Source organism: Corvus kubaryi, unplaced genomic scaffold (assembly GCF_017639235.1).
Source record: "Corvus kubaryi isolate FWS band 111438036 unplaced genomic scaffold, C.kubaryi_AGA036_p1.0 split3-73, whole genome shotgun sequence".
In the NCBI taxonomy this organism is placed as follows: domain Eukaryota; kingdom Metazoa; phylum Chordata; class Aves; order Passeriformes; family Corvidae; genus Corvus; species Corvus kubaryi.
The window spans coordinates 46,137,186-46,153,347 of NW_024582091.1; the positions used below are offsets into that span (position 1 = coordinate 46,137,186).

A 16,162-nucleotide genomic window follows, 5' to 3' on the forward strand; every position below is an offset into this window, starting at 1 on the left:
TTAGAAAAACTATGTAGAAGAAAATTATGTAAAAAATAATATGGAATTTTTTTTAACCCTATCAGTTGATCACTGGCTTATATGCTGAAGCACAAATGTTCAAAAATACAAATTTTCTCAAAGGAAAAACAAATATTTTATGCATGACTATACTTCTGGAGATTTTAGAAGGAGGGATAAGTAAAACAAAACAAAAAAAAAACCCAAAACATAAACATATCTTTTTGATATATTTTCTCCCATTTCCTCTCACTAGGAAAAAACAAAGAACAGAAATAGTCACTGACTTTGGAACAGAGATGAGGAAATAAGAGGGACATTAACTGCCATCAAAGAAGCAGGTGGGTGTAATGGCAAAAACCAGTGGTCTTAAGCTGGAAAAGTCCAGTAAGTTAAAGATAAAATGTATTCATGACATGACTAGTTGTTGCTCGTTTCTGCAGCAAAGGAGAAAAGTACCCAAGGCAATGATGCCTTAGTCACTCTTGCAAAAATGAAGATTTTACGGTTTTTTTCTGTAAGTGAATGGAATGCTACAGGGAGGAGCATGATGGAAAAGCCTTAGAGTATATAGCAATAAAAAGAAATGGCTCTACGAATGAGCTCTGTGGCACTAGAAGGCAAATACAGCGATTACAAAGTCTAAGGGATGACAAACACAAAATGTCAGCATACGGGCAGACATTCTTGAAAGAAAAGGTCATGAAAAATGACAAATAAAAGACACGTGTTTGCTATGAAAAAATGTTGTAAGTCAAAGCTAAAAACCTGTATTTAAAGACACTTTCACAAGAAGAGTATGCTATCCATAATATCTAGAGTATGGGTCCTAATCCACTCACTGTAGTATCAGTTAATAGAAGCTATGGAGATATAAAATATTACGTGTAAACTTAACTTCCTTTTAAAAAACACTCAAGCATGAAGAAACATCTTTGTATAGAATAAAGATTTTATTTGAATGAAAAAAATAATTTAAAAAGTAGGAAATCTATAAGGCCACTTTCCTTAACAATACTTTCAGAAGTGCTGAGAGCTCTTGAACATTTTCATGCCAATAATCTTCCTCTCTTCGGTTTTGTTTTTGGTTTTCCAAACATTAAGTTTCTTCTCTTGTTTGAGTAATGTGAGTGTAACCAAGCCACACATGAGTCATTGGAAGGGTTACACTACTAAGATAAGACCAGCTAAGGGACTTCCTGAGCTAAAGATCTTATCTTTGACTGTGACACAAAATCTGATAGCCCTCTGTGAAGAAGTGGTAATAAAACTCCTTCATAGAGCAATAAATTAATGTGGCCAGTGTTATTTGGTTTTTAAGTACTTGTAACAGCAGCATATTTTGCTTTTGAGATTCCTGGCACCGTAAGTTGGCATTCAGAGGTCCAGCATCTAAAGACTGCAGGCTGCCTCTCTGCTTACGCACCACACCAAGCTCTGGCGCTGAACTCGCCTCAGCAAAGTGCTGTGTCCAGCTCAGGGAAATACGAGACTTCAGACATGCTGTTTCTTGCACTTTTCGTAACAGCAACCATTAAAAAAAAGTTTTAAAGCTCTCATTTAAAGAAATACAACCCAAACAGAGATTATGCAAACTCCAAGGTCATTGTTGATAGAAAGAAGATCAATTCCCTCCTCTTGAAGGTATATGCTTTTCTTATTAATATGTTGTACCAGGGTAATTTCTGAACCCTACTAGGAATAGGTCTGTGGGTGTCTTGCAAATACAGAAGGAAATGATGCACCAGGGATGACTGGGGCCACCTGAATGCCAGCAACTCGTTCTAATTCATGCACACCTAGATGTACATCTAGACATTCTCATTACCCAGGGGCAAAAATTTCACCCTTTGAATCACTGAGGGGCTGTCATCACCTTCCACCAGCACTAGGAGGTGTTGAACACCTGACTGAAGGACACCATGTGAGCAAGGAAGAAATCGTGTAATCAAGGTGTTCCTTAAAAATAAAGTGTCCTAGTCCAATAGTTTCTGACTAAATATTTAAAGACAGTCTGTTTTTAAGGAAACATTAATACAATTTGTTGTTCTACTCCGCTGTCTTGGAAGTGAAATTAATAATCGAATATCCAAACGCTGTTCCATTAAGAAAAATGCATGTTTATACTCGACAAATTTGATTTGATAATTTACATTAATGTTGTAGCTTATTGACAGTTTAGTTAATGCCTCTTGCATCTTCTCTGCAATTATTTGACAACATTGCCTTATGACTTCCCCGAGCTGTCAAACACACTGAATCTAGATCTTCACATGAGCATGCATGAATGGTTCAGTAGCTTCTGTGCACATGAAAGCCAGAATGATGAAACACAGAAATAGAGTTAGAGGCATGAAAAACCAAACTCAATTACTCCACATAGTTTTCACTCTGTTGACTCTGGTAATTTTAATTGTTTTCAATCACAAACTAGACAAAGGTCAACATGAACATGAATCATACTGTGTCATGTGGTTCTTGCAGACTTACAAACAGGTTTGTCAGCATTTCTGGCAAACAGCAGCTGCAGGAGGATACCAAATGTTTTATGTCTAAAGCTCATTATTTTTTTCTTTGCATTACAAAAATAGAAATCTGTGCATGCTTGTAAACAGGAAGCTCTGAACTTAAACTGTACATCACACTCAGATATCTTCTCTTGAAATGTCTCCTCAGGTAAGGCCACTAACATACTTGCACTCATCCATTTAAATTACAGAACGAGGAAGTAGGTTAGTTACAAAGAAAATGGACCTATTCCTCATAACAGAATCAGTCTGCCTGGTGGTTTATTTGTAAATAAATGTAGCGATAGGGAATGAGTGAAGACACACAGATGTATACAGGTTAGGAACAAAGATCTCTTTTGCTTTCTATACCATTGCCCTCACTTTCAAAATACTCTGCCACTTCTAACTATAATGAAGATTTCATTTTCATAAATCCAATTTTCAGGACATAATCAAATGAATGAATGAATGAGATAGATTGAAAAAAGAGACATCAGATATGCTGTCTAAAATTAAAGTCCTGTTAGAAACTGCTTAGAAGGATAATCTCCCTGTGTCGTTAACTTTCTGTATTTGCTGATTACAGAAATTATTGTTTTAGTTGTTGACACATACAAGAGCTTGTCACACCTCACAATTTATAACCACTAGATTTTTTCCCTGTGGCATTGTTTGTACACAGTGTAGCCAGAATGACTAAAAGCTAATGTATGCTCTTCTAAAAGTTTTATTTGGGTTACAAATGTGTCTTAAGCCTGATGTGTTCAAAATCTATATGAACAAATAGATCAATGACACAGGATCCTAAATGATGAAATACCAGAAACTCTGCCAAGAGGCCAAGGGAGTGTTCACTTTCTGGCTTGCTCAGGATAGAAGCAGGATGGTCTGGAGGCAGGGCAATGCAATAATTAAATGGGCATTGCCCAGCAGGAATGGACACAGCCATATTGGTCACTGTATGTCCTCCTAAGCTCCTGAAAAAATTTGCAAATAAAAAGATTGGCCAACTCTAAGCCGGTGATGACCCACTTCTGACTAGCAGACAGGAAACAGAATTCTTTCCTGTAGCCATGCCGACTTTCAAAGCTGGAAAAACAGGGGAAGATTGCCTCTTTCCCCCTGCCACTGCCAAAATGCCAAGAGTAATGACAATGTGCATCAGGGCCCAGGTTTTGCCAAGGTACCTTCTCTTCAGTGCTGTGGTGAAAATCTCAGCAAATCACAGAATACAGAAAATCACATGCAAAATAAAGGAATAACAATTCCTGTGCCGATCTTTGTGGACCCCAGGCGGAAATGTATTAATTTGCCTGTGCAGACTTTAGCAATGATTGATTTGGCACAATCTCAATGCTGCATCTATGAAAGTCCCCTCAGGCTGTGGTGGGAAATGAGTGCAATATACACTGTTGTCTTTTCAGTGTGTGACATCTGGGCAGTGTCCATCACCTCTGCCTCAGACTCTCATAGGCTTTAATGTAATTACTCTCTAGTGGTACTGTGAGGACATGTAGTGCTACTACTTTTATTTATTAGTGCAGGAAGTAATGTGTTGGAAGGCTAAGATCTACATATTTAAGTACTTAATTCCAATTAGCTCCTTTAAAAAAACCCCAAAACTATCAGAAGGATACAGGCATCTTTATAGACCCAAAGATTTTGTTGAAACAGTTTATCTTGGGGTACCACAAGTGCTAATGGGATCAGGGGAACTGAACCCTATTACATGCCCTATTTACAGATCTAGTCTAGTTGGTTATTTCCAGTATTCTCAGTATTTAATCTTGTAGGGAAATCTGTATTTAGTGTCAGAAGTAGAGATGCAAAGTTATTTACTGACTATAAAGTCAGTACACCGCCTAGCCTGAGAGAATTTATACAAAGCTATTATTAACCTAGGTATGTAACTGCATTTTTTTATTAGTTTCTGTGCATGTGTGTCCTAGCATGTGCTTGTGTTACTTTACCTCTATCCACTTCAAAACATACGAACTGGAATAAAACTAACTTTGTGTTTGAATGAATCTTTAGTGCACAAGTGTAGCTCAATAGCAGAGAGGAAACTTTTTTTTTTTTTAACATATGCAAAACCTGCTGTTAATCTGCTTGTCCTTGTGATACAAGGAACTCCACGAAGGTTTATTCATGGTTGACTGCTGTGCAAAAATGTTCATAAAGATGAATGGGAACATTTCACAGAAAACTGTAGTAGATTTTGGCTACCACAGTTTTTTTTCCCCTTCTAAGTTCCCTCTGATGTAGTTCATATTCTTACTTTTGCTTTCAGTGTTGCACATGAGACTGTTCAGGAAGGGTTACTTTATTATTGCTATAATTGTTTTTCATTTGGACTGCTCATGACTTGATCCAAATTCCTCAAAATCCACCAATAGTTTTCAATGAACCTTTACTGGCTAGAATTTGGAATGACAACTTCCCTTTTGTTCAGTGTGTTGTCCTGGGCACACCTGAATGGCTTTCTTCTGCTTTGCCAGACATCTTAATGTGTACTTTATTGTAAGAGCAATTGGCTACTAGGACAGCATCAGCCTTCAGCGTAATGAAAGACAATTTTTGTATAGGAAAGCAACACCATTTTCTTTCCTTGTCCATAAATTTTCAGATTAATTCAGTCTGCATCATGCTGCTCCAGACTACTCTGTAGTTCAGCCCAAGGCCTTTGCCAGATCATTGAAAAGATAGAAGCCATCTGTAAAATCTGTATCTCTACGCAAACTTCCTTAAGACTAAAGCCATTCAGATCTGAGGCTTTGATTTGCATGACACACTTCTGAGTATTGACATTTGGCTGTGTCAAAAAACACAAGTTAAGCCAGCCCAGATCTTTCCTCTCCACCTGTCTGTACAAAGCTGCCAAGCAGAAAAATTAAATGCTTATATTATTAAATAAAAAAGCCTGTTAAAACTCCTGGGCTGTTGAATTCTGCAGTTAGTTTTTATTTAATTGGTTCCATAAAAATGATTACTAGAATCTCTTATCAAAGCTGGGTCTCTGTTCAAGGATTTTGAGAAAACACCACCAAATCTGGCTTCTCTTTTGGGATACAGACTCACAGAACAGCAGAGGCTGGAGGACACGGCTGGAGCTCATCTAGTCCTGTCACTGAAGCTCTGTAATGGGGTCATGTCTAATGCAGATAAAGGTCTCCTGTACAGCCTTAAACAGTGGTTATGGTTATGGTTAGGGTTGGGTTAGAGTTAGGGTTATGTTTGTGTTAGGGTTGGGTTTGGGCTATGTTTGTGTTAGGTTTAGGGTTATGGTTAGGGTCAGGGTTAGGTTTGAGTTTGAGTTCAGGTGAGGGTTAGGGTTATGGTTAGGTTTAGGGTTGAGTTGGGGTTACGGTGAGGGTTAGTTTTAATGTTAGCTTTACTTGGACCAAAAGCTTGGAAGCAGGGCTTGTACCATCACTGCACAGCCCTTGAATTCTAGTTCAGAGCCCACTATGTTCTTCTATGTCTGAAACTGTGGGGCAGGCTGTGGCTCTACTTCTTTTCCTATTTTTATCCATTACATTGTTTTTTACACCTTCAGAAAGGGCAGAACACAAGAATAAATGGGCTGGCTGTTGGAAATGTAAGGAAGGAGAAGGAGGGAGGAGTGTAGTGACTCTGGCTTTGAATAGAGGAAACCAATTACACTCAGCAGATGGGGAAACTTCTCTGTTGATGTCTTGCAGCTTGAGGTGACACTGACCTCCCCTTCCCTCTTCTCTATCACATAGGGGAAGACAAATCTATCAGTTGATGGTTAAGTAGGCAACAGAACTGATCAAACACCTCCCAGTAGGTGCCAAACAGTAGGCACAGCTGTGTGTGTATCGCTAGACTGCTTCCTCTGCAGAGGAAATCAAATGACACTTGTGCTGTTCTGACTGGGCTGAAATTTCACATCTCGCTTTTGACTCTTTTTGATCTTCAATCTGTTGACTGCATTTCCCTCCAAAATAATGAGGAAACCTGCTGAGGAACCACAAAATACACAAGAGCTGGGGGGAGAGAACAGCACAGCCCCAGGCTCACTGTAATGGCTGTTTAATGGGACCTCGAGGGACATGTACTTTAAGTGGTTGGGGGACCCCTTAGAGTGTAAATTCTTGTTTCCCTTCGAGAAATGGCACTATATAACATTAAGAGAGTTACGGGAACTTACTGCTATGCTTCCTCAGTCATTACTTCACAGATGTTCATGCACCGAGCATCAAATCATGCTGCAAATCATGGGCATTGTGACAGAGAAGCAGATTTTGGCACAGTTTGTTGTTTGAAAAAGCCCTTTTCTGAAAGGCTGAAAGAAAATTCCTGCCACTGCTTTCTAAGAGGAGGTCCTTTTCCTTCAGCTGGCCTGGGTCTTTTTTTTAAATACTGCTTCTATTAAACCATCCCCATTCAAACACCTTTTCTCCCTCCTTAGAGGTTAAGCTACATAGAACCTGTAACACATTACAGTTTGTCTCAGAAATGTTAAACTCAATGTCTCGGTTCTCAAGATTTGGTGGCACAAAGCCAATGTAAATTCATTCCTGCAGTGGATTCCTCTTTGGCTTAAAAAGTAATAAATTCTGCTTAAAAACATAATACAAGGAGTGGTGTAACATTTGGAAGCAGGAGAGCCTGTGAAGAGGCAGCACTGCCCTCTGTATGACATTCATACACCTCAGTGGAAATGTGTTATATGCTGAAACTAATTTTCTTTGTGGGATTAGAAAGAAATGGATGGAGAAGCTGGAAGGAATTAGATTATTTTTTTGTGATAAGAAGAGGATCTTGGAAATAATAGTTCTCTCAGTGACTGAAAGGGAGAATGCACAGGGACAAAGGTGGGGAGAAAGCTCTTGCAAGGGAACACATCTCAGGAATCACTGGGAGCATTTCACATAACAGCATAAGGGGGATGGAAACATTTTCTAAACCTGAAATAAAAAACTTAGCCCAGAAAAGAAACCAGCTGTTTGTGGTATACCCCCATTGTACTCCTCACTGGTACTGGTATCCTGAAAGCTGTCTAGTCCTGCCTTTTCTATCAGACATGCAAATCCTGGGGCCAAGCAGAATTTGGGTCTTACTTTTCCACTACAAGAACTTGACAGATATTTTGTTCTTCTCTTTCCATCCACTTTCTAGATATAATTTCAGAGCTATTTATCTATTCAGGATTAGCTCCTGTCTTCTGTTTGTAAATCAACATTGATCTTCATCTTCTCATTCTTTTAATTAATGCTTATTCACTGAGCAGTATATTCAGAGAAGTTTTACCAAAGACTGCTGCTGCATGGCAAATGAAGCTGGGGGGCAGTGGTGGGAAGGATTGGAAGCAAACTGGGGGACACATTTTATACATCTCCCCTATGCTATAAAAGACAGCACTGTAGACAATCTTAGAGAAAAGGAAAGAAAGAGTCAGAAATTGATAAATACTATCCCTAAGTATTCGAATGGCCAGAGCATATATAGGAGGGTACATTTATTTGCCCAGGACAGCTTAGCTACAGGCTATTTCCAGCAGTCCTTTTCCTTCTGGATGCACAGCTTTGATGCTGTCTACAAGGAGTGCCTGGAGAAAAAGTTGCTTATGTCAGGTTAGAAGAGGAAGGAAATAAGAGAGGAGGAGGGAGCGAAGGGAGCCTAGGCTCATCTGCACTCTGTAGCTGCCTCACTCTCTGCTCTCAACTCACAGTCACTGGTTCCTGATTTTCTGCCCCTTAAGAGATTTTTATTCATTTGGGTTGTCACCCATCCAGCAGTTGCCTTTCTATTCCTAGCAGTTGCCATCTACGGCCTCAGTAGCAGCATCCTACATCACTCTGTTGCCTGCATATCTTGCAAACCAGCAAACTCCTCCAGGGTGGCTCCTACCTTCCTACTTTCACCATAAATCCCAAATATACAAGTCCCTAGTACCCTAGTCCCCCTCCCAGAGACTACTGACAGCCCCAACTGATGCCCCATCCTTGGCCTGGTGACAGGTGAGTGCTGAATATGGATGAAAAATCCAAGCTGCTTTATGTAGTCTGACACTGGATGTTGAAATACCTGAGAAACACTAAGTCTCAGCTTAATAAATTCAATTAAAGGAGACCTGTGCTTGTGAAACATGAACTCTGAGTGGTTCTCACCAGTGAGACATCTTTTGCTGGGCTGCGTCTCAGAAGACCTGGCCAGCCAGCTGCAAAAGCTCACTTTGAGATAAAAAAGTGGATTTCCTGCTGAGGATCAGTAATAAATGCTGATCTATTAAGTTAATTTGGCCCAGGCTGAGATGTGACAGAGCAGTGCATTGAAAAATGGGTTTTGTGTTCTGGCAAAGGAGGAGGGAAACTCTGAGGGCAGAAAAGGGACTTTAGGCTGAGTCCCAGGATCTTGGGGCTTCCCACCAGAGTTTTGGGAGGCTGTTTGCTAATTTGCATATCAAGAGTCAAGGCAATGTACAGAAACTGAGTTCGTGTCCCAATCTGAGGTTAGTAAAGCACAAAGGGCATAGGTCAGCAGGACACAACGCTCCTGAGTAGGGGTAACAGCCTGCATTTTAGTACTGTCCCCCACAAACTTACTCACCAAAAATGAGATGTAAAAGCCACAATTACAAGAAGGATGCAGTAATTCTGAAAAGGACTCAGGGCACTGATGAACTGAACATGTGGGCTTAGCATTCTTATATAGTCACCATAGTTCTGGGAGTAATAAAAGGGGAATGCTAAGGAGCACAGCTGACATTATGTATTCCTCATTTGCACAGGCACTGCTAGAATGCTTAGTCCAAATTTGGTGTTACGGATCAAACACTACACAGATAAGTTGGAGAGATCAGAGCAATGAGAAACGTTCAGAAGCAGCTCCCGGAGACAGAGTGAAAGAACTCAATGTATTTAGCTTATAGACATAAACAGTGACTTGGTTACTGTCTATAACTACAAGAATAAAGAACAGAAATGTGGTAATAAGGTCTCTGAAGTCTAGCAGACAAATGAATAACAAAGTCCTGAGTGGGTGATAAATCCAGATAAGTTCACAAACCTTCAAAAACAAAGTTGAAATTTTAGTTCAAAAGATAATTAACAGTTAAACAAAATTTTGTATTTTGCAATGGATGCTCCATCACTGGAAAAAGTTTAGTCATTGTCAGGCATTTTTCTAATAATGGCTTCAGCGCAAGCAGAATTAATTCAGCCCCAGCTTCTGTTACAGATGAGGTCATGACGGGACGTTGATCAATTTTAACACCAGGATTAATGAACATGTATTCATCCATAGTCCCTGGGGTGCACAATTTTAACATCTGGGCTTAAAAGACCAAGATCCTCACCAATTCTACCCTAAAACTCCGAGACAGCTCAGGGAGATGTTCTCTAGAGGAGCTTGAGCCATATTATCAGGTGATTTTAGGAAGGATAAAACATTACTCAGAAAACCAAATTTTCCTCAAAACCTCCGGAGGAGAAAAGATGGTGAGAGCTATTTAAGGCTCTTCTGCTGCCACATGTCACACGTTGTGACGCACTCTGTCAGTGTGGTTACACAACACCGCCACCTCCTCAGACACAGCCGCCTTCCCATGGAGGGCCTGTGCCCCCCTGCCACTCCCTGGCCCTCCACCATGCCAAAAGCAAAGGAATAAAACTCTGCTGTTATCTGTCAAACCCATCAATTGTGAAGCAATGATGCATTCCTCTCTTCCTACAGACTTCTCGCCTCTCTTTGGCATACAAACCCCTTGCTGTGATCAAAACGCAATTGCTATTTTATTTGTATTAATTATTTAGTGACATTTGATTTGGACTTCTATAGAAGTACCAGAGGATGCTGGCATTGCGTGTGAGAGAATCTATCCAGCAGTTGTTCCACCTGCTGGCACTGAAGTATGAAGCTATGGAGAGAAGGCAGATAAGCTGCACATCTAGTTTTGCATACAGCCGTTCTGCAGCCTCACACTCGTGAGCAGCCCAGGTGAATCACTGAGTCTGTTCATGCAAAAGCAAAGCTGGAGGGCCCTGAAGTGCTGTTTTGCAGTAGTATTTTGGTCAACATGAAAAACCATCAAAAATTGAATTACTACTATGATAGCTAGCAGAAACTAGATAGAAAAACATGTAAATAATTGAACAGGAGTATTTTGGCTGGTTTTTGACTGAATGAAGAGCAATAAGCTTAAAATATGTACTGCTGTGGTTAGGATTTCTTTTTTAAAATGTTTCCAGGCTTTAGAGATAAGCATGTGTTTACATAATGAGCTATTGGCATGAATATGAATATATATATATGTAACAAATAAGGCTACATAAGGTTACTAGGAATCTCAAGGGAAGGTTGCCCAATGCTTTCCAGAATAGGACTGTGCCTTGAAGCATTTATGGTTGTGCCACTTTTTTTTTTTTGCTTTAAACTATAATATTATAGTGTGGGTGTCTGATTTTGAATGAATTTTTAGTGGGAGGGCAAAATAAAGATCAACTATTTCTGACCTTGAGACTAAAGGAAAATACTGTGTTTTACCATTTTTAAAGTACATGTTCAACCATTTACTTAAGCAACTCAGAGAACCCTGTGGTTCTTTGATGAGGGTGCCAACTCAGGAGGAAAGGAGCTGTCCCTTGGGTAAACTCTGCCTAAATAGGAATTAAAAGCCTTTCAAAATGTGCATGTTCAACACACAGTGAGGATTCCAGCTAAACACCCCCACCATTCTGTCACACTGAGAATAATTCAGCTTGGGACTCTCAGGCAAAGGGATGTGCCTGCACTTGCTTTTTTTCTGGCATGCATGGCTCTGGCCTGAGCCATGAGAATACAGGAGCCATGGGAATATGAGGAACTGAAAGCAGCTGTCTCTGCTTTCATGTCCAGCCACTATGAAGATAAACAACATGACCTGACCCATGTGCCTAGGAAGGGAGATCGAATGAATATTAAATCTAAATTTATAGGTGACCAGATCAAAGGCATCTTGAATTTAGGATGACTTTAACTGTAAGGACTAAGTTAAAGTTTCACAAGTGACATTAGTGGTAATGCTGAGTTTGCAAATTTAGCGTTCTCTGGAGGAAGGAAAAAACACTGAATTTGGAAAATTTATTTGCAACACAAGAGTCAAGCACTCTTTAAAATATCTTATCTTTATATTTTTACTTAAAATTTTTATCTTCTCTCTGCAAAACCAAAGGGAGAGGAATTCTCTAAAATTATTTTGATAATTCAAACCCATGAATGTCTTCCAAGGCAAGCTGTGTTTTCTTTCTAAAACAGCTTCACATAAAAATACCTCTTCCTTCTCCTTTACAAAATACAAGTACAGCAAGCTTTTCCAGAACCAAAGATCAAAAGTGGTACTCAGATCTGTGCCCTCTGGGATTAGTCATGTTTTCAGAAGCTGCTAAGAGCTTTCCACCCTTCCAAGCTGGCAGGAGCCCAAAACACACAGGAACCTGCTGCAAATTCCCAGTTTAAAACTGCCCAGGGCTGCTTCTGTTAGTATGTCTGAGAGCAGTACACCGATACTTTGCTTCAAATACAATTTTCTAATCTCTTAACTTCGCAGAGTCACAGAATGGTTGAGACTGGAATGGACTTCTGGAGGTCACCTGGTCCAACCCCTTCTTGCTCAAGCTTGTGTCACCTAGAGCCAGCTGCTCAGGACCGTGTCCAGATGGCTTTTTTGGTGTCTCTAGTGATGGAGACTTCACAACCTCACTGCTGACTGTGACAGTGCTCAGTCAACCTCACAGTGAAAAAGTGTTTCCTGATGTTCAGAGAACTGTATTTCAGTTCATATCCATTGTCCCTAGTACTATCACTGCTGAAAAGCACCTGGCTCCTCTTTGCATCCTTCCTTCAGGTATTTATGTGCTCCAGAAAGAACTTTCCAATCCTTCTCTTCTTTGGGCTAAACAGTCCCAGAGCTCTCAGCTTTTCCTCACATGTGAGATGCTTGAATCTCTTCATCATCTGCGTGGCTGTACATTGGACTTTCTCCAGTACGTCCATGTTTGTCTTGTACTGAAGAGACCAGAACTGGAAAGAGTGCTCCAGGTGTGGCCTCACCAGTGCTAAGTAGATGGGAAGTTTATTATTGCCACTTGCTGGCAATAATTTCTCCAGTGGAGGATACTCTTAGACTTCTTTCCTACAAGGGTGCATTGCTTGCTCATGTTCGACCTGGTGTTCCCCAGAACCCCTAGGTTGTTTTCTTCTAAGTTGCTTTCCAGCTGGTTTTCTTCCAGCATGGGGTGGTTCCTCCCCAGGTGCAGGACTTTGCATTTTTCCCTGTTGAATTTCATGAAGTTTCTGTTGGCTCACTTCTCCAGCCTGTCAAGGTTCCTCTGGATGGCGGGACAACCTGCTGGCATATCAGCCACTCTGCTCAGTTTTGTGTCATCGACGAACTTTCTGAGGGTAAGCTGTCCCATCATCTAGGCCTCTGATGAAGATGTTAAACGTGATTGAACTTGGTATTGACCCCTGGGGTACATAAATAGTTACTGACCCCCAGTTAGAATTTGCACTTCCCTCTAAGCCTGGTCATTCAGTCAGTTTTCAGCTCACTGTTGTTCATCCAGCCCATGCATCAGCAGCTTGTCTACAAGGATCTTATAGGAAACTGTTAAATGCCTTACTGATGTCCAGGTATACAATATGCATGTTTTTTTCCCTCATCCACCAGGCCAGCCACTTCTTGATAGAAGTTTATCAATTTGGTCAAGAATTACTTACCCTTGGTGAAGCCATGCTGACTACTGCTGCTGATTTTTCTGTCCTTAATATGCTTGGAAATGCTTTCCAAAATTAGCTGCTCCATTCTCTGTCAAGGGACTGAGGTGAGGCTGGCTGGCCTGTGGTTCCTTGGTTTCTCCTTCTCTCCCTTTTTGAAGATGGGGCTGACATTTTCTTTCCTTTAGTCTTCAGAAACTTCTCCTGGTCACCATAATTGATTATAGATTATTGCCTTGCAATGAACTCTGGCAGCCTCCTCAGTGTTCATGGGTGCATCCTGTGGATTTATGTGTGTACAGATTGCTTAAGTATTCCCAGAACTGATCCTTTTCCACCAAGGGTACAAATTTCTTCCACCAGCTTTTCTCCCTGGTCTGTGGGATCTGGGCTTCCTGAAGGCCAGTCTTGCTAGTAATGACTAAAGCAAAGAAAGCATTCAGTACTTCGGCCTTTTCCTGAATCTTGCATAATCAGGTCCTCCATCTCATTGAGTAATGGGCCCACATTTTCTCGGGTCTTCCTTTTGTCACCTGCTTATAGAAGCCCTTCTTGTTGCCTCTCACATCCCTGGCCAGTTTTAATTCCATTTAACCTTCCTAACTTCATCATAAATAACCTTAGAGAATGGTGGAAACACTGACTTTTTGGCATTCTGGTATGAGTTTTAGTAGCACCATGGCCTGGCAACAGACTTTGTGAAAACAATTCTAAATATGGATATCCTGTTCTCACGAAAGAAATGTGAGCTTTTAATAGAAAAGGTCATGTCCATCCATATTTCACTGCATTATTTGAGAACTTTCTATATGGAAATGGGTTTTCTAGTATTTCAAAGAATTTCAGACAATAGGTACCTCTCTCACTTTTAGCAATATATCGTATTTAATTTTGGAAAGAATAGTATCTCCAATAATCTTTACGTGGTGAAGTGGAGGTGATGAATGGCCTTACAAGGCAACTCAGCAAGTGGGGCTTTTGCCCTTGGTTTTTTTTTCAAGAGAAAGCAAAATCAAGCTACAAGGATATGCTGCGAGCATTGTGTCATTCACACCATTTTGGCCATGGTTAGCACACAGAGAGCAAGGAGGTCCGGTTGAATCATATTTTCTGACTCACGCATTAATTACTTTGGAGTTTGTTTTGGCATTGGTGATATTTGCAAAACCAGTCCAATAGTTCCATATTTATTGATGGCTGAAAACACCCTTTACATATTATCAGCAGATAAATAGAAAACCAGGTTAATAGCCAAATACTTAAGGTAAGTTTGGTTTTGGAGAGCCAAATCATTTGCCACTTAAAAATTCTACAACTTTGTCTGCTGGAGGCTGTACATCAGCCTGCAGACTAAAGTATTCATAGATACAGGTGTTTGACATAGGAGATATGTTCTGACATACTTTGAAAAGGATTCAGTTCAGTAAATAGGTCAGGTTCAACTCAGCTGAAAAAGAGTCAAATCAAGCAAGATTTCCAAAATATTCTCTGTGTGCTTCTGACCAGCTCTACGACTATTTGCTTTCCCAGAAAAACTTTTTTCTTTGCTCTTCTCTAAAGTATCGATTTTATTGATTTAGGGATTTGTTCAGCCAGCCCTGTACATGTTGTTAGAGTGAGCAAGCAGGCTGGGATCTCTGGGACCCCGGAACCAATAAAAAGAAAGGTTTAGTTGATAAAGGGAGAGAAGTGTGAGATTCTTGGAGAGCATGTATCAGTGACACACCCCTAGTAACATTTAGCTTTTCTCAGTCCATTTTCTTACGCTTTAAGTTCTGAAGTCACTTGAAGGAATTAGAGTAGGAAGGGAAAGAGGTGGGGTGTGTCTATCTTTGACTATATTAAAGTGTACACCTCCCTGATTTGATCCTCTTTTCAAGATTTTTACTTGATGGAAGTCTGTGGAGGTTCACTTCTGCAGTAAAGCCAGCTGCACTCAGGACAGAAAAATTACTGTGGGGGTAAATTAGAACCCACGGAGAAGATACCATACATTGCCCTTAAGAATGTAACATCTGGGAATGCTGAGGTCCTCATTGCAGTACTGTGGCATAAGCTAAAAAAATAAAGCATCTAATCAGTTAAGAAGCAATTAAGAAACAATGTTTAAACTGCCTGTGGTTAGAAGCACAAGCCAGCAAGGGGAAACTCCTGTATTTTTAAATAGTTCCTAAATTTTGGTGCAGTCCTTCTGCTAACTAAAGCGGATAGAAGCATCCTGTCAGAGTAAGGCATGAATTGTCCACCTATTTTAGCACCATTGGGATCTAGGGAGGTCATGGCCACCCTTCCACTTCATGACCAGAAATGAAGGGAAAGGACTGATAACTGTGTTTGCCATGGAGAGTCAGAGAGGACTGGGATCTGGTACTCTATCTTCACAATGATGAAGTAAAAGGAGGGAGAAGGGAAAAGTTCGTGTCAGTGCGAGGGCAAGCAGAAGGGGCAAGAGGACTGCTAAATGCAACAACACATCCTGGCTGAACATCTCAGCAGGGGAAAAGGCAGCCTTCAAACCCTCCCTTAGCATCGCAAAGGCAGAAGATTACTGCAAATAGCCAAAGTATAACTTATCTAAGAAACGCAGTCTATTACCCTTCTTGGGAATTGACATATCCACGGTGTCAGCCACTGCAAACTACAAGAATGCTTTGTGGATCTCTGCAGATATTGCACAAATGTACAAAACCTGGCAATACAAACACATACATACAAAAAAAAAGAAATACACTTAAAAAAGCAAACTCATCATATTTAAAAATAAAAGTCATGTGGCTACACAAACTCACTGAGTGGAAAGATCTCATTATGTTCACATAAGATTTGCACTTCATAAAACTTCCTAAGATTATGTAACTTGAGAAAAAGACAAGAGTTAAATTCCCTTTTTGCTGAGTGTTGACATTTCTAAATTTTTTTCAATAGTTTCA

General features: G+C 40.3%; 1 long non-coding RNA gene across 1 annotated transcript in view; it reads left to right on the plus strand.

The window, feature by feature from the left end:
• Nucleotides 1-260: 260 nt before the first annotated feature.
• The window catches only part of LOC121659268, a 48,298-nt gene continuing 32,396 nt past the window's right edge, over nt 261-16,162 (plus strand). The window contains exon 1 of the long non-coding RNA XR_006014241.1: nt 261-341. This is a non-coding gene — a long non-coding RNA (uncharacterized LOC121659268). The remainder of the gene's footprint in view (nt 342-16,162) is intronic.